Raw genomic sequence first — 19818 nt, forward strand, 5'->3', positions numbered from 1 at the left:
CCGGATCTGGATTCGGACATGAACCAAAATCTATTGTTCTTGTCACCGAACCAACAGGTCCACCAAGTTTATTCATAACTCGTCCATAACTTCTTTTGACATCATGTTATACCAGAGAAATACCTGTGCTATGCACAGGTGGGAGGCCAGAAGCAAACAGGCGATGCAGATACGGTGAATGCTAAAGCATGAAATCAATAAATTCCACATTCCTGTAGCAACGTTGTCGTTGTCACGGAACCGGCCAACGCGAGGCGTACTCGTGCCGGCAGCTGGCGTCGAAATAACGCCCGGAATAGAGCGTTCGGGGTTTCGTCGCCCATGAGCGACAGCATATGGTCCATACGGACCGAAGGTCGCGTGTCACCCAGCTCGGGGAGGTCCAAGAGGCGATCGGCCCGTGCGTCCACCGTGAGGCCGAACGTAGCGAGGAGGCGACGCTTGAGCACCTCGTACCTGTCGTCGGCCGGTGGGTTCCTCAGGACCGACACGACGCGGGCGGCCGCGCCGGCCCCGAGGGAGGCGACCTCATGGTAGTAGCGTGTCTCGTCCGCCGTGATGCCTCGAAGCCTGAACTGGGCTTCGGCCTGCAGGAACCAGATCTCCGCCTGAGCTTCCCAGAACTCGGGGAGCTTTATCGCTACCGCGTTGGTTGCCATGGCTGTGGCGGGTTCGGGTGGTCAGTGACGGCTGACCAGAACGTCGGAGGTCACCAATGAAGCGCGGTGTTACGCGCGCTGCTTGTAAGCAAGGAGGAAGCGGACAACGCGGTAAGTTGTAAGAGTCTTTATTCAAGAGCTCCACTGTAACACTGGAGCGTTCCGGGCTGCGCGCCCGGTGTATATCCCGCGACCACGCCTACCCCTCGGGCCCAACCAAAAGACCCAAAAGACCCCAAAAACTCAAAAAACCCCAAAGACCCAAAACACCCCGAAGACCTAAACACTCCGAAGCCTCAAAACACCCCAAAGACCCAAAATACCCTTCAAGGCCCTGAGGCTCAAAAAGACCCTGAATACCCAAAAACCCAAAAGACCCCAAAAACACAAACGACCCCAAAGACCCAAAACACCCCGAAGACCCAAAACACCCCGAAGACCCAAAACACCCCGAAGACCCAAAACACCCCGAAGACCCAAAACACCCCGAAGACCCAAAACACCCCGAAGACCCATAACACCCCAAAGACCCAAAACAACTCGAAGACACAAAACACCCTGAAGACCTAAAACACCCCGGAGACCCAAAACACCCTGAAGACCGAAAACACCCCGAAGACCCAAACACCCCAAAGACCCAAAACACCCCGAAGACCCAAAACTCCCCGAAGACCCAAAACACCCCGAAGACCCAAAACACCCCGAAGACCCAAAACACCCCGAAGACCCAAAACACCCCGAAGACCCAAAACATCCCGAAGACCCAAAACACCCCAAAGACCCAAAACACCCCGAAGACCCAAAACACCCCGAATACCCAAAAACACCTCAAAGACCAAAAATACCCTTAAAGGCCCAGCGGATCCAAAAGACCCTGAAGACCCAAATGGCCCTGAAGACCCAAAACACCATGACGACCCAAAAGACACCGAAATGGTCAAAGTTGCCTACCCCTCTGATTCTGAAACGACATGTGGTGAGGCATGCAGAGCGCATATAAACATACATACATACATACATACATAGCGAACCATATACGTTTGCTCTATTATAATACTAATAATATCGTAAATATAATCGTAACAGTGCAAACCCTTTGTTGTTATTGCAAAAGTTTCTCGAAGGAAGCGGTGTATGGTTGGGTCATTGTTGACTTTAAACATGGAATAAACTCATACAGTCGTATTGTTTTAGTAATAATAATAATAATAATAATAAGAGCGTTAATACTAATAATATAGTAAATATAATCGTAACACTGCAAACCCGTATTTCCTCTCTCAAATCTGTTTGACATCATTCGTGAAAAGAGCAATCAAGCACAATTACAAACATCGCTCGTTTATCGTAATTCCATGATAAAACTCTTCTTTTTTTTTTTTACAAAGAGAGAACCATATTATAGTTATTTATCAAAATAACATATAGGGCGGTGTATTGTCACGATGCGCTGTTTGCTCAAACATATAAAATTTATTTAATTTCGTTTATTCGCACAAGAAATCGTTTTTCCTCTCTCAAATCTGTTTAACATCATTCGTGAGAAGAGCAATCAAGAAGAATTACAAACATCGATCGCTTATTGTAATTCCTTTATAAAACTCCTTTTTCACAAAGAGAGAATCATATTATAACTATTTATTAACAATTCAATAATATAAGCCGTCCTAAAGATTATTTTGCAGGATCATGTATCGGTTGAAAGATTCATTGCAGAAAGTTGAAAGATCAATATCATCTTCACATCAACACCAACGACTTAAACGTTTTCTCACGTGGCTTGATTTGGCCAATAGCGAGACACGTAATGTAGTCGACAAGCTTGGTGACTCGCAAATCGGGTATTTACGAAATGATTATACATTAAAATGGATATAACCTTTTGGAAATGACATTAACTTTTCGAAACTTTTATAGCAAATGTCATAATAAAGCGCGGCGTTACGCGCGCTGCTTGTGAGCAAGGAGGAAGCGGACAAGCGGTAACATATAAACGTCTTTATTGTAAGACTACACTGTAACACTAAACTCCTCCGGGCTGGTCGCCCGGGGTATATCATGAGGCCACGCCTACCCCTCGGGCGTGGCCACCGCCCACTCGGTGCGTGGAATGATGTCACCACGCCAGTGGGCTTTTGTGTCCGCCACACGCGCCCCCCCAGAATTCCCGCGCACCTGGAGGGCCAGTTTGCGGGGCAGACGAATGACCCGGCCGAAGCGCCCCCTGGCGATCGGCGGCGTCCGGGGTGCAGGGATACCAGGTGGGATGCCCCTGGCTGCCCCTGGGATGGGTGCAGGACCGGGGGGCGCCGTGGCGGCGGGGCTGGGCGGTGCCGGGGGTCCGCCCGCAGGAGGGCGGCCCCGACGTGGGGGTCGGGCCACTGGCGGTGGATGGTCCACATCGAGGTGGGCCGGCTTGAGGCGGTCTACCGAAACGCGGTCAGGAGTACCGCCGATGTCCAGGGTGAAGTGCTTCGCCCCGGTCTCCAGCACGCGGAAAGGCCCGTCGTACGGGGGCCGCAGTGGTGTCCGATGGGCATCGTGGCGGACGAAGACGTACTCCGCCCGGCGAAGCTCCGGGGCGACGTGCGTCGGTGGGTGCCCGTGGCATGCCGTTGGCACCGGGGCGAACCTCTGGGCGGTCTCTTGCAGAGCGGAGCGCTGCTGTGCCGCGGACCATGGTGCCGTGGAGTCGGGGAGGAACTCGCCCGGCACCCGCAGCGGTTGCCCGAAGACCAACTCCGCCGCGGATGCGCGCAGGTCCTCCTTGGGCGCCGTCCGGAGGCCCAGCAGGACCCAGGGGAGCCTGTCGACCCAGCCGCCGTCGCGGAGGGTGGCCCGGAGCGCGGCCTTCAATGAGCGGTGAAATCGCTCACACAGGCCGTTAGCCTGGGGGTGGTAGGCCGTGGTTCGGTGCAGCCGGACCCCGAGCCCCTGCGCAACCGCCCCCCAGAGCTCCGAGGTGAACTGGGGGCCGCGGTCGGATGAGATGTCTGAGGGGGCGCCGAACCGGGCGACCCAGGTGGCGATGAAAGCCTGCGCGACATCGGCCGCCGTTGTCGAAGCCAAGGGCACGGCCTCCGGCCACCGGGTGGTGCGGTCCACCATGGTGAGGACGTAGGTGAAACCCCGCGAGGGGGGCAGAGGTCCCACCAGGTCCACGTGGACGTGGTCAAACCGGCGTTCCGGCACCGTGAACGGGGCCAACGGGGCCTGGGTGTGCCGGTGCACCTTGGCGCGCTGGCACGCGAGGCACGTCCTGGCCCAGCCGCGGACGGCCTTCCGGAGGCCATGCCAGACGAACTTGTCGGCGATCAGCCTTTGGGAGGCCCTCGCGCCCGGGTGGGACAGGCCGTGGATGGCGTCAAACACCTGGCGCTGCCAGCCCGCAGGTACGATGGGGCGAGGACGCCCGAGGGAGACGTCGCACAAGAGAGCCGCGCCCGCGCCGTCGAACGGCACCTCGGTGATGCGGAGGCCCGTGACGGCGGTCCGCAAGGCCTGGACGTCGGGGTCAGCGGCCTGGTCCGCTGCCATCCGGGCATAGTCGATGCCGAGGTGGACTGCGTGGGCGACGGCCCGGGAAAGGCAATCCGCCACCGGGTTGTCCTTCCCCGCGACGTGCTGGATGTCCGTCGTGTACTCGGACACGGCCGAGAGGTGACGCTGCTGCCGGGCCGACCACGGCTCGGTGACCTTGCCCATCGCGAAGATCAGCGGCTTGTGGTCGACGAAGGCAGTGAACGCCCGGCCCTCGAGCAGATGGCGGAAGTGCCTGACCGCCAAGTGAAGTCCGAGCAACTCGCGGTCGAAGGTACTGTAACGGCGTTCGGGCGGGCGAAGCTGCCGGCTAAAGAACGCCAGCGGTTGCCAAGCTCCACGCACCCATTGCTCGTGCACCGCGCCCACCGCGTAGTCCGAGGCATCGGTGGTGAGGGCGATCGGTGCATCGGGCGCCGGGTGCGCGAGCATGGTGGCGTTAGCCAAGGCGAGCTTCGCGCCCGTGAACGCCGTGTCCATCTGCTCGGTCCAGGTAACGTCGCCTTTGCCCGGCTTACCTCGGAGAGCTTCGTGCAGGGGGCGCAGGAGCTGGGCGATACGGGGCAGGAACCGATGGTAAAAGTTCACCATGCCCAGGAACTCCTGCAGCCCTCTGATCGTGCGGGGGTGCGGAAACCCCTTCACCGCCTCCACCTTGGCCGGCAGGGGGACGGCGCCGTGCCTGGTGACACGGTGCCCCAGAAAATCGATTGTGGCGGCGCCGAACCGGCACTTTGCGGGGTTCACAATCAGGCCATGCTGGCCCAGGCGTTCGAAGAGCGTGCGGAGGTGGCGTAGGTGCTCTTCGCGGGACGCGCTGGCGACGAGGATATCGTCCAGGTAGACGTAGACAAAATCCAAGTCACGCAGGACGCTGTCCATCAGTCGCTGGAACGCCTGAGCCGCATTCTTCAGACCGAAGGGCATGCGCAGGAACTCGAAGAGTCCGAATGGCGTGATGACCGCCGTCTTCGGGACGTCCTCCGGCCTGACGGGGACCTGATGGTAGCCGCGTATGAGGTCCACCTTCGAGAAGAAGGACCTGCCCGCCAAACGGGCGGAAAAGTCCTGAATGTGGGGGACGGAGTAGCGGTCGGGAGTCGTGGCGTCATTGAGACGGCGATAGTCCCCGCACGGTCGCCATCCCCCGCCGGGCTTCGGCACGATGTGCAGCGGCGACGCCCAAGCGCTCTCTGAGCGCCGAACGATGCCGAGTCGCTCCAGGGTAGCGAACTCCGCTTTTGCCACCGCCAGCTTCGTCGGCTCGAGGCGACGTGCCCGGGCGTAGACCGGTGGCCCGACGGTGGGGATGTGATGGGCCACCCCGTGCTTGACGGCCCCCGCTGAGAAGGTGGGCCGCGTGAGGGCCGGGAAGCCGGCGAGGAGGCGGGTGAATGCGTCCGCTGCCGGAAGCGTACAGACCAACGTGGCCGGAACCGAATCGTTCGGCAAGCCACTTGGCAAGCCGCTCGTTGAGCTGGGCAACGCACATGCGAGCGAGCTGAACGTCTCGGCCTGGACAAGCCGTCTGCGCTTGACGTCGACCAGGAGCCCATTAGCGCACAGGAAGTCCGCGCCAAGCAGTGCCATGGGCACGTCGGCGGTGACGAACGTCCATCGGAAAACCTGCCCTCCAAACCGCAGAGAGAGGCAGCGTTTTCCGTACGTACGGATGGGCGTCCCGTTCGCGGCAAGCAGCGCGGGGCCCCCACCCGCAGCGTGCTTGTCTGACGTGCCGGCGGGAATGACACTCACCTGTGCTCCCGTGTCGCACAGGTAACGGCGCCCGGAGAAGGTGTCCGTTATGAACAGCAGGCTGCTCGAACGGCCGGTGCTCATCGCCACAATTGAGCGCCGGCCCGGGCGTTTCCCGACCCGTTGAAGGAGCACGGCGGATGACACCGCCGAGCTTCGTGGCCGAACTTGGCGTGGAACCAGCACCAGGTGGTGGAGCTGGAGGAGTGCGGCTGGCTCCGCCAGGCCGGTGGAGTCGACGGGTTTCCCCGCGGTGGCGGTTTTCGCCGCGGCGGTGGGCGGGGCGTGGCGGCGTTCACGAGGTGCGTATCAGCATGCTGCTGAACCACAGCGTGCTGTAGGAGATGATGCTGTGGAACATCAGCGTGCTGTAGAAGATGATGCTGTGGAACATCAGCGTGCTGTAGAAGATGATGCTGTGGAACATCAGCGTGCTGTAGAAGATGATGCTGTGGAACATCAGCGTCGAAGGCCGTGACGGCCACGCCAACGCTCGCCCGCGTGTCCGAAGCGGCGAAGTACTTGTCCGCCTCGGCCGCCAATGCTCGGGGTTCCGTTAGCCTGGTCCCGGCCAACGCGAGGCGAACCTGCGCTGGAAGTTGGCGACGGAAAAGCGCCCGGAATAGCGAACCGGGGGCTTCGTCGCCCAACAGTGACAGCATATGGTCCATTCGGACCGACGGGCGCGTCTCACCGAGCTCGGGGAGATCCAGGAGGCGGTCGGCCCGTGCGTCGTCCGTGAGGCTGAACGTGGCTAGGAGTAGCCGCTTGAGTGCCTCGTACTTGTGGCCGTCCGGTGGGTGGCGAAGGACGGACACAACTCGAGCGGCCGTGCCGGGCCCGAGGGAGGCGACGACGTGGCAGTAGCGCGTGTCATCGCCGGTGAGGTGCCGAAGCTGAAATTGGGCTTCGGCCTGGACGAACCAGACTTCGGCCTGAGCCTCCCAAAATTCCGGAAGTTTGACGAAGGCGGCCATGGCGATGGCGTCGCGTGTGGAAGGATCGCTCCGGCAGATCCAACGTCGAGGGTCACCAGTAAAGCGCGGCGTTACGCGCGCTGCTTGTGAGCAAGGAGGAAGCGGACAAGCGGTAACATATAAACGTCTTTATTGTAAGACTACACTGTAACACTAAACTCCTCCGGGCTGGTCGCCCGGGGTATATCATGAGGCCACGCCTACCCCTCGGGCGTGGCCACCGCCCACTCGGTGCGTGGAATGATGTCACCACGCCAGTGGGCTTTTGTGTCCGCCACAATAACATGATTAGAAGTTCATTAAACACGGAAAGGGTACCCTGAATGGTAAGATGTCTTGAAGTGATAGGTATTTAAGCCGATCCGGACATTATCTATTTATGGAAGTGCGTATGGAATTGGCTGCGACTCGCTTTAGGCCGCCATTGATCGCTAAGGTTTATAACAGGCTGATCTGGTTGGCTTAGATGTGATGTCCGCCGTTCACCCGCATGGATCCATATCATGACGGCAACAAACACGGAGCTTGCAAAACACCCTTGGCCGAACACAGATGTCCAAACACTGCATGCATGAACACAGATGGCATGGGACATGGCACCGACAGCCCCCAGAAACATGCTTTCATTTTGTTGTCTTGTTGTAATATTGTAATCTTATTATAATCTTATTATAATAGAGCAAACGTATATACAGACTTGGCATTTAATATGGAATATTTTTTTTGTGGGGGTGAACTTACTTTTCAAGATGTCTTCGAACCAAAAGTTCATTGGAATTATGTTGAAATTATTCTAGATTTTGTTAATATGACATTTGAAAGAAACAAAAACCACATTTGACATTTCAAAACAAATAAATTGATCCTTGAAAGTGATGTAAACTGATATCGAACTCAATTCATGGACAGTACTGTGTTAAACTTCTGTACGTTTTCCAGAAGTAGCTCTTTATTTTGCACATTAGCCAACATTTTTTTAACAAAAACAAAAGTTAAATTACGACTGGGATTACGGAGAGTAAAATTACAGTTCAGTACTTCGTGTAACCCCCACGAGCATTCTGGAGAGCACGTACACGTTGGCGCATGCTGTTCACGAGATTTGCCAAGGTTTGGACAGGAATCGCTTGCCATGCAGTGACAATAGCCTGCTGCAATTCACGCACAGAGGTCGGCTGCTGGTCCAAGTGGTCGATTTGACACGTTAATTCTGCCCACAAGTTCTCTATCGGATTCATATCCGGGGACATGGAAGGCCACTCCATATGCTCTACACCATGGTCAGCAAGAAAGCGTTGGATCATGCGAGCATGATGAGGCCGTGCATTGTCATCTTGGAAGACAAAGTTTCCTCGAAAGGCTGCACGAGCAAATGGAAGCAATGTTTCTTCCAGAATGGCCCTGTACTTGAACTGGTTCAGGTTTCCATTCAGAACAACCAGGTCAGTTTTGCCCCCTGCATGAAAAGCAGCCCAAACGGTCACCCCACCACCTCCAGCTTGGACTCTTGGCACTATACAATCTTTGTTGTAGGCTTCAAGCACTTGTCTGCGCACTCGGACGTGGCCATCTTCACGATAGACCAGAAATCAGCGTCGACGAGTCTGGCATTTCACTCAGGCCGACTGGGACGGTCTTCAAGCAGCCATCAATCGTCTGGATTGGTCTCCCATCTCCACTGCCTCTGACATCAATTCTTCCTGGGAATTCTTCCAAAGCAAACTGATCTCTCTCATGCATAGATTTATCCCATCTCGCCTTCAGTTGTCTTACCCTTCCTCCCGTCCATGGTACACTGAATCTTGTGGTGAGTCAGTTGCCCTGAAACAACTTGCCTTTGCCTCTTGGAAGGCTAATCCAACTGAAGGAAATCTCAATTCCTTCCACCAAGCTCGGAACAAGTGTGTGTCTACCCTCAGGAGTGCCAGGAAGCACTATCTCTCCTCACTCAAGAATGAACTCTCAAACCTGTCTCCTTCCTCCAAATCCTGGTGGCGTCTGGTCAAATCCGTTTCTGGTGTTTGTTCCCCCTCCATCCCCTCCCTTACCTCAAATGGCCACACAGTTGACATCGCACGTGACAAAGCCGAATGCCTCAACTCTGTGTTTGCCTCAAAATCCTTAGTCCCAAACCCATCTCTCTCTGTTCCCACCTTTCCCAGTCGAACCAAACTGCTCCTGGACTCTGTGACCTTCTCTCCTGACAAGGTGGAGGAGTTTTTGTCAAACCTCGACTCTGATTCTGCAACTGGACCAGATGGCATCAGCCCACGGGTCCTAAAATCCTGCTCTGCCGCTCTATCTCACCCTCTCTCTGTTCTTTTCACCCTATCTTTTGCTCAAGGTCATCTGCCAGCATCCTGGAAATCAGCAAACATTACCGCTTTACACAAAAAAGGTGCAAAAACAGATCCTTGCAACTACAGACCAATCAGCCTGCTCCCAATTATCAGCAAAGTCATGGAATCCATCATTGCTTCGGATATGAAATCTTTCCTCTTCTCCAATGGCTTGATCTCTGATCATCAATTTGGTTTCAGACCAGGTCACTCTACTCTGGACATGCTGCTTCTGCTGTCTCAACAATGGATGGAGGTCCTCAATGCCAAACAGGAAATCAGAGCTGTCTCCCTTGACATATCACGTGCCTTCGATACGGTCTGGCACCCAGCTCTGCTCACCAAACTCTCCTCCTATGGTATCCATGGAAATCTCCATGCATGGCTTGCGGACTTCCTCTCTGGTCGTAGTCAACGTGTGGCCCTGAATGGATTTCTCTCATCTCCCCTTCCCGTTCAGGCTGGAGTTCCCCAAGGCAGTGTGCTGGGCCCTGTGCTTTTTCTGGTCTTTATCAATGATCTCTCCGACTCTCTGGAAAATCCTCTGTATCTCTTTGCTGATGACTCCACTCTCTGCCACTCCATTCCTCTTCCCTCAGATCGGCAGTCTGCAGCCTCCTCACTCTCTGAAGACCTGGACAAAATCACAGACTGGTCAAACATGTGGAACATGTCTTTCAATCCTGACAAATCTCACACTCTTACTATGTCTCTCCGAAAAGATCGACTGGACAACCCTCCCATCTACTTTCTCAACAATCCTCTCCAAGAAGTTCTGTCACTCAAGCTTTTGGGTCTCACCATCTGCCATGATCTTTCTTGGGAAAACCACATTTCCAAGCTGGCCTCCAAAGCCAGTCGCCGACTGGGCATCCTCCGTCGTGCGAAGTCCTTCCTAGGCACACCTGAGCTCCTCACCACATACAAGGCTTTCATCCGCAGCTCAATGGAATACTGTTCTCCCCTATGGGCTGGTGCTCCTGCCTCACACCTGGCTCGGCTTCACGCTGTTGAATCCAAAGCTTTCAGAATCATTGGAATCTCCCGCGATGAAGCTATCTCTGAGGGCCTTTCACTCACTCACCGCAGGCAGGTAGGTGGTCTTTCTGTCTTCTACCGACTCCTCTCCGGCCTTGCTCCCCCAGCTCTCTCTGTGCTCTGTCCCCCAAATATTCCTACAGGTCGCACAAGATCTGCCAGCCACCCTCTGATGGTTAAACTGCCGAAATCTCGGCTCTCTGCTCACCTTCACTCTTTCATTCCTCTTTTCTCCCGCCTCTGGAACAAACTCCCATACTCACTTCAATCACACTCCTCCCTCCAGGTCTTCAAAACAGCTGTTCACCACCATCTCTTATCTTCCCCCATCCAAAACCTTGATCTTTTCTACCCCCACTAATTCACCCCAGATCCACCTTGTTTGAAATTCCAACTTCTTTCCTGGAAGTCTTGGCAGTGTCCATACGTTTTATACCTCTCCCACCCCCCCCCCCCCTTCCCATGCCTTCCCCCCAAAGCCCTCTACCTCCCACAGTTCTCTCGATGTCTCCATGTCTCTCGGTCCCTGCTCTCAAATGTTGTGTTTGTGTCCTTCCCCCTCTCTCCCCATCTTGTCTACTGCTCCCGATGTTATTTGTTTTGTGTGTCTGTTTGTCTTTCTGTGTGATTAATGTTCGCTCTTTCACGAGCCTCGATCTTGTATACAAAAACAAAAATAAAAATAAAAATAAAAATAAAGAAAAATAAATAAATAAATCTAGACTCGTCACTGAAGATCACGTGATTCCAGTGTCCTGGCTGCCATTGACGGTGCTCTCTGGCCCACTACAATTGGCGCTGGTGGTGTTGTCTGGTCAGGCATGGCTTTCTCAGGGGACGCCTGGCACGACAGCCTGCTTGAACCAGTCATTGGTCGACTAGCCTTCTGGATACAGGCACATTTGTCAGTTGCTGCCACTCAGCCCTAAGCCGATTAGCTGACTTGGTACGGCCATTGCGGCCTAACCGGTGCAGCTGGCGATCATCCCTCCTTGTGGTTCTGCGGGGACGTCCTGGCCTCGGTATTGGAGTAGGGACACCCCTCTGAGCATTTCGTTTCAGGATCTTTGACACCTGACCTTGAGTGATGCCATACTGCCGAGCAATAGGACGCTGTTTCATGCCGTAATTTCGTAAAGCCACCACTCCATGACAAACAGCATTGTCGAGTTGACGGACCATCTCCAGAGGAAGCGGCAATAACTTTTGGAGACGTGCTGCAGTTGTTTTCCACTAATACAGAACGCAACAACCCTTGAAACCCGACTGTGAAGCCAATCATCAAATGCACCTGTCCGTACATTTTGCCACGCCACTTGTGATATAATCCTGTTGTTGACTTCTTGCTGCGACAGACAATCAGTGACATGGTTCCTTTAACAAATAAATCACCAAAGTGTAAAAGAAACTCACCAGATTGATATAATGAGTTAAGAAAGTAAACCCAAGTCAAGAAAAAAAAAATATTCCATATTAAATGCCAAGTCTGTAGTTCGCTATGTATGTATGTTTATATGTGACGAAAACGTCTTCTTCTTCTTCAAATAAAATGACCACCCTCTTACTTAACCCTCTTAATTGCGTTAAGACTGCTGAGACCCCTCAGACCTTTGACGACCCTTTAATTCCCCCAAGACTCGTCAGACTCGAACAATGCTGTTTGTCATGGAGTGGTGGCTTTACGAAATTACGGCATGAAACAGCGTCCTATTGCTCGGCAGTATGGCATCACTCAAGGTCAGGTGTCAAAGATCCTGAAACGAAATGCTCAGAGGTTTGAGGGACTCTCTCGCGAGATCACGGCGAGGTCACGTCTTTTCGAAGCTGTTCCATGCGCTCACGCTTTCGAAGCTAAGTGATCTTTCACATTTATGTTTTTGGCGTATCTTTATCTTTCTTTCGGTGCATGTACCTATTGGAGTGACTTTAATAGGTTTCTCGGTGTTGGTTTTTCATACCTGTGTACAGAATCGTCGGTTTTTTTCGTATCGTGTATTCTGAGGCCTAGTGTAGTGCTAGTATTAGTAGGCTACCGTGTCCTCAGACCTTGGCTTGAGGCTTTTGTTTTTTGTCTCAGCGGTTCTTCGATCGCGCTGCAACTACTGTCGGTCTCTGTTTTTCACGGTCTTTTCACCCATACTCCCTTGTTTTAAAATCTCAAAAAAAAAACCAAAATTTTTTTTTCCTTCCCTGTTCTTATCCGCTTGTACGTTCTTATTTGTTCTTTCGTTCTTCGTTCTTTTGCTCTTTCGTTCTTCGTTATTTGTTCGTTCGTTCTTCGACCACGTTCTTCGAGATCACATGATCAAGTTGTTAATACATGTTTCATCTGTCCCCTGAAGAACTTTATTATTATGTCATATTCTATAACACTTTTTTCTACTTCTTCTATAAAAGGATGCTTTCGACTTGCTCACCAATTCTATTCATTCAAAAAAAAAATTCCATCTCTTACAGTGCATCTTTCATTCATTCCCTAAACTCTCCAGAACTCCACCCATCCTTCAGCGTCCTCAAACGTATTTTTGACTCGAATGTCTCAAGAAACTCATTTTGCAATAAATGTTCGTTTCCCATAAATCGTACACTTTTCAAAATCCAATCTCACCCCTCCCCTCCAAATCTTCCCCATCACCCATCTCTGTCAAATCTTCCCCCTTGCCCCTCCCCCCCAAATCTTCCCAAACACCCATCCCTTTCAAATCTCCCCCCCTGCCCCTTCCCTCCTAAACTCCCCCCACACCCCTCCCCTCCGAGACTCTCCCTCACTCCTCCCCTCCTAGACTCCCCTCTCACCCCTCCTCCTCAAAGCGTCCTCCCCGCTTCTTCCCCCTTCCAACTTTCACCTTCATCTTCCTCAACCTTCTGCCTCACTCTTCCCCCTCCTCAAATAACACCTCACTGCGCCTCACCCAAACACCATCAAACCTTTTGTCCGCCCCATTCTTCCCTTTCTCCAAGTTATTCTGTAATCTCTGACACACCTGCAACAGCTCTCCCTACCTCTTCCTCCTCTTCCACATCCTGCCCTACCGCTCCCCCCCCCCCCCCTGTTCTGTATCCGATGCTCCCCCTTCCTCTTCCTTAACAGTATGGACCTCAAACATCCGGGGCCTTCGCTCAAACTTAACTGATCTCTCCATACAGGTTGCTTCTGACAAACCAGACGTGATCTGCTTAACAGAAACCTTCTTCCTTCATGATGTCTCTGATTCCTTGGTATCTCTCCCAGGTTACTCCCTCCTCCGGTATGATAGACCTGAGCCTCGTTCTGGAGGTGGGGTTGCTATCTTTATAAAAAAACTCTCTTCCTCACTCGCCCTGCACTGCCCTCTCTCCACCTCACCCCCAGGAATACCTTTGGCTACGGCTTCCCCTTCGCTCCCACCTTTTGTTCATATGCGTGTTGTACCGTCCACCAAACAGTGATGACTCCATCTACATCTCGCTGTCTGATAATATGGACCAACTTCTATCTACCCATCCCAACTCTCTCTTCCTCATATGTGGTGATTTCAACTGTCACCATGCCAGTTGGCTGGGGGTGGGTACCTCTCTCACCAGCCATGGCTCTTCAGCAAAGGACTTCTGTGACTCACTGGGACTGACACAATCTGTCAATTTCCCAACCCGGATCTCAGTCAACGGAGCATCTTCTCTTCTGGACTTGGTTATGACTAACTTCCCTGAAAATGTCTGCTGCTCTTCTTCTGCTCCAATCGGCTCTTCTGATCATGTGCTTGTTAAAGTGGACATCTCTCTGACAATTCTCAGAGAGCCTCCTCAGCGTCGGCGAGTCTGGCATTTCACTCAGGCCAACTGGCACGGTCTTCAAGCAGCCATCAATCATCTGGACTGGTCTCCCATCTCTACTGCCTCTGACATCAACTCATCCTGGGAATTCTTCCAAAGTAAATTGCTCTCTCTCTCATGCACAGATTTATCCCATCTCGTCTCCAGTTGTCATACCCTTCCTCCCGTCCATGGTACACGGAATCTTGCGGTGAGGCTATTGCCCAGAAACAACTTGCTTTCGTCTCCTGGAAAGCAAATCCAACGGAAGGAAATCTCATTTCCTTTCACAAAGCCCGAAACAAGTGTGTGTCCACCCTCAGGAGAGCCAGGAAACAATCTCTCTCCGTTCTCAGGACCGAACTCTCTTATCTGTCTCCCTCTTCCAAATCCTGGTGGCGTCTGGTCAAATCTGTTTCTGGTGTTTGTTCCCCCTCCATCCCCTACCTCACCTCAAATGGCCACACGGCTGACTCCGCACGTGAAAAAGCTGAATGCCTCAACTCTGTGTTTGCCTCTAAATCTTGTGTCCCAAACCCATCCCTCTCTGTACCCATCGTACCCAGTCATACCCAGCTGCTCCTGGACTCTGTGACCTTTCCTCCTGACAAAGTGGAAAAGTTTCTGTCAACCCTCGACTCTGATTCTGCAACTGGACCTGACGGCATCAGCCCACGGGTCCTAAAATCATGTTCTTCCGCTCTTTCACTCCCTCTCTCTGTTCTCTTCACCCTCTCTTTTGCTCAAGGTCATCTTCCATCTGCTTGGAAATCTGCCAACATCACCGCTTTGCACAAAAAAGGTGCAAAAACAGATCCCAGCAACTACAGACCAATCAGCCTTCTCCCAATTATCAGCAAAGTCATGGAATCCATCATTGCTTCAGATATGAAATCTTTCCTCTTCTCCAATGGCTTGATCTCTGATCATCAATTTGGTTTCAGACCTGGACACTCCACTCTGGACATGCTGCTTCTGCTTTCTCAACAATGGATGGAGGTCCTCAATGCCAAACAGGAAATTAGAGCAGTCTCCCTTGACATATCACGTGTCTTCGATACGGTCTGGCACCCCGCTCTGCTCACCAAACTCTCCTCTTTTGGTATCCATGGAAATCTCCACGCATGGCTGGCGGACTTCCTCTCTAGTCATAGTCAACGTGTGGCCCTGAATGGGTTTCTCTCATCTCCTCTTCCTGTTCAGGCTGGAGTTCCCCAAGGCAGTGTTCTGGGCCCTGTGCTTTTTCTGATCTTCATCAATGATCTCTCTGACTCTCTTGAAAATCCTCTCTATCTCTTTGCTGACGACTCTACTCTCTGTCGCTCCATTCTTCATCCCTCAGATCGGCAGTCTGCAGCCTCCTCACTCTCTGCAGACCTTGACAAAATCACAGACTGGGCAAACAAGTGGAACATGTCTTTCAATCCTGACAAATCTCACACTCTTACGATGTCTCTCCGAAAAGACCGACAGGACAACCCTCCCATCCACTTTCTGAATAATCCTCTCCAAGAAGTTCTGTCACTCAAGCTTTTGGGTCTCACTATCTGCCATGATCTTTCTTGGGAAAACCACATTTCCAAGCTGGCCTCCAAAGCCAGTCGCCGACTGGGCATCCTCCGTCGTGCGAAGTCCTTCCTAGGCACACCTGAGCTCCTCACCACATACAAGGCTTTCATCCGCAGCTCAATGGAATACTGTTCTCCCCTATGGGCTGGTGCTCCTGCCTCACACCTGGCTCGGCTTCACGCTGTTGAATCCAAAGCTTTCAGAATCATTGGAATCTCCCGCGATGAAGCTATCTCTGAGGGCCTTTCACTCACTCACCGCAGGCAGGTAGGTGGTCTTTCTGTCTTCTACCGACTCCTCTCCGGCCTTGCTCCCCCAGCTCTCTCTGTGCTCTGTCCCCCAAATATTCCTACAGGTCGCACAAGATCTGCCAGCCACCCTCTGATGGTTAAACTGCCGAAATCTCGGCTCTCTGCTCACCTTCACTCTTTCATTCCTCTTTTCTCCCGCCTCTGGAACAAACTCCCATACTCACTTCAATCACACTCCTCCCTCCAGGTCTTCAAAACAGCTGTTCACCACCATCTCTTATCTTCCCCCATCCAAAACCTTGATCTTTTCTACCCCCACTAATTCACCCCAGATCCACCTTGTTTGAAATTCCAACTTCTTTCCTGGAAGTCTTGGCAGTGTCCATACGTTTTATACCTCTCCCACCCCCCCCCCCCCTTCCCATGCCTTCCCCCCAAAGCCCTCTACCTCCCACAGTTCTCTCGATGTCTCCATGTCTCTCGGTCCCTGCTCTCAAATGTTGTGTTTGTGTCCTTCCCCCTCTCTCCCCATCTTGTCTACTGCTCCCGATGTTATTTGTTTTGTGTGTCTGTTTGTCTTTCTGTGTGATTAATGTTCGCTCTTTCACGAGCCTCGATCTTGTATACAAAAACAAAAATAAAAATAAAAATAAAAATAAAGAAAAATAAATAAATAAATCTAGACTCGTCACTGAAGATCACGTGATTCCAGTGTCCTGGCTGCCATTGACGGTGCTCTCTGGCCCACTACAATTGGCGCTGGTGGTGTTGTCTGGTCAGGCATGGCTTTCTCAGGGGACGCCTGGCACGACAGCCTGCTTGAACCAGTCATTGGTCGACTAGCCTTCTGGATACAGGCACATTTGTCAGTTGCTGCCACTCAGCCCTAAGCTGATTAGCTGACTTGGTACGGCCATTGCGGCCTAACCGGTGCAGCTGGCGATCATCCCTCCTTGTGGTTCTGCGGGGACGTCCTGGCCTCGGTATTGGAGTAGGGACACCCCTCTGAGCATTTCGTTTCAGGATCTTTGACACCTGACCTTGAGTGATGCCATACTGCCGAGCAATAGGACGCTGTTTCATGCCGTAATTTCGTAAAGCCACCACTCCATGACAAACAGCATTGTCGAGTTGACGGACCATCTCCAGAGGAAGCGGCAATAACTTTTGGAGACGTGCTGCAGTTGTTTTCCACTAATACAGAACGCAACAACCCTTGAAACCCGACTGTGAAGCCAATCATCAAATGCACCTGTCCGTACATTTTGCCACGCCACTTGTGATATAATCCTGTTGTTGACTTCTTGCTGCGACAGACAATCAGTGACATGGTTCCTTTAACAAATAAATCACCAAAGTGTAAAAGAAACTCACCAGATTGATATAATGAGTTAAGAAAGTAAACCCAAGTCAAGAAAAAAAAAATATTCCATATTAAATGCCAAGTCTGTAGTTCGCTATGTATGTATGTTTATATGCGACGAAAACGTCTTCTTCTTCTTCAAATAAAATGACCACCCTCTTACTTAACCCTCTTAATTGCGTTAAGACTGCTGAGACCCCTCAGACCTTTGACGACCCTTTAATTCCCCCAAGACTCGTCAGACTCGAACAATGCTGTTTGTCATGGAGTGGTGGCTTTACGAAATTACGGCATGAAACAGTGTCCTATTGCTCGGCAGTATGGCATCACTCAAGGTCAGGTGTCAAAGATCCTGAAACGAAATGCTCAGAGGTTTGAGGGACTCTCTCGCGAGATCACGGCGAGGTCACGTCTTTTCGAAGCTGTTCCATGCGCTCACGCTTTCGAAGCTAAGTGATCTTTCACATTTATGTTTTTGGCGTATCTTTATCTTTCTTTCGGTGCATGTACCTATTGGAGTGACTTTAATAGGTTTCTCGGTGTTGGTTTTTCATACCTGTGTACAGAATCGTCGGTTTTTTTTCGTATCGTGTATTCTGAGGCCTAGTGTAGTGCTAGTATTAGTAGGCTACCGTGTCCTCAGACCTTGGCTTGAGGCTTTTGTTTTTTGTCTCAGCGGTTCTTCGATCGCGCTGCAACTACTGTCGGTCTCTGTTTTTCACGGTCTTTTCACCCATACTCCCTTGTTTTAAAATCTCAAAAAAAAAAAAAAAATTTTTTTTTCCTTCCCTGTTCTTATCCACTTGTACGTTCTTATTTGTTCTTTCGTTCTTCGTTCTTTTGCTCTTTCGTTCTTCGTTATTTGTTCGTTCGTTCTTCGACCACGTTGTTCGAGATCACATGATCAAGTTGTTAATACATGTTTCATCTGTCCCCTGAAGAACTTTATTATTATGTCATATTCTATAACACTTTTTTCTACTTCTTCTATAAAAGGATGCTTTCGACTTGCTCACCAATTCTATTCATTCAAAAAAAAAATTCCATCTCTTACAGTGCATCTTTCATTCATTCCCTAAACTCTCCAGAACTCCACCCATCCTTCAGCGTCCTCAAACGTATTTTTGACTCGAATGTCTCAAGAAACTCATTTTGCAATAAATGTTCGTTTCCCATAAATCGTACACTTTTCAAAATCCAATCTCACCCCTCCCCTCCAAATCTTCCCCATCACCCATCTCTGTCAAATCTTCCCCCTTGCCCCTCCCCCCCAAATCTTCCCAAACACCCATCCCTTTCAAATCTCCCCCCCTGCCCCTTCCCTCCTAAACTCCCCCCACACCCCTCCCCTCCGAGACTCTCCCTCACTCCTCCCCTCCTAGACTCCCCTCTCACCCCTCCTCCTCAAAGCGTCCTCCCCGCTTCTTCCCCCTTCCAACTTTCACCTTCATCTTCCTCAACCTTCTGCCTCACTCTTCCCCCTCCTCAAATAACACCTCACTGCGCCTCACCCAAACACCATCAAACCTTTTGTCCGCCCCATTCTTCCCTTTCTCCAAGTTATTCTGTAATCTCTGACACACCTGCAACAGCTCTCCCTACCTCTTCCTCCTCTTCCACATCCTGCCCTACCGCTCCCCCCCCCCCTGTTCTGTATCCGATGCTCCCCCTTCCTCTTCCTTAACAGTATGGACCTCAAACATCCGGGGCCTTCGCTCAAACTTAACTGATCTCTCCATACAGGTTGCTTCTGACAAACCAGACGTGATCTGCTTAACAGAAACCTTCTTCCTTCATGATGTCTCTGATTCCTTGGTATCTCTCCCAGGTTACTCCCTCCTCCGGTATGATAGACCTGAGCCTCGTTCTGGAGGTGGGGTTGCTATCTTTATAAAAAACTCTCTTCCTCACTCGCCCTGCACTGCCCTCTCTCCACCTCACCCCCAGGAATACCTTTGGCTACGGCTTCCCCTTCGCTCCCACCTTTTGTTCATATGCGTGTTGTACCGTCCACCAAACAGTGATGACTCCATCTACATCTCGCTGTCTGATAATATGGACCAACTTCTATCTACCCATCCCAACTCTCTCTTCCTCATATGTGGTGATTTCAACTGTCACCATGCCAGTTGGCTGGGGGTGGGTACCTCTCTCACCAGCCATGGCTCTTCAGCAAAGGACTTCTGTGACTCACTGGGACTGACACAATCTGTCAATTTCCCAACCCGGATCTCAGTCAACGGAGCATCTTCTCTTCTGGACTTGGTTATGACTAACTTCCCTGAAAATGTCTGCTGCTCTTCTTCTGCTCCAATCGGCTCTTCTGATCATGTGCTTGTTAAAGTGGACATCTCTCTGACCATTCTCAGAGAGCCTCCTCAGCGTCGGCGAGTCTGGCATTTCACTCAGGCCAACTGGCACGGTCTTCAAGCAGCCATCAATCATCTGGACTGGTCTCCCATCTCTACTGCCTCTGACATCAACTCATCCTGGGAATTCTTCCAAAGTAAATTGCTCTCTCTCTCTCATGCACAG

This window comes from Myxine glutinosa, chromosome 5 (assembly GCF_964187855.1).
Source record: "Myxine glutinosa chromosome 5, kmMyxGlut1.1, whole genome shotgun sequence".
Classification (NCBI taxonomy): domain Eukaryota; kingdom Metazoa; phylum Chordata; class Myxini; order Myxiniformes; family Myxinidae; genus Myxine; species Myxine glutinosa.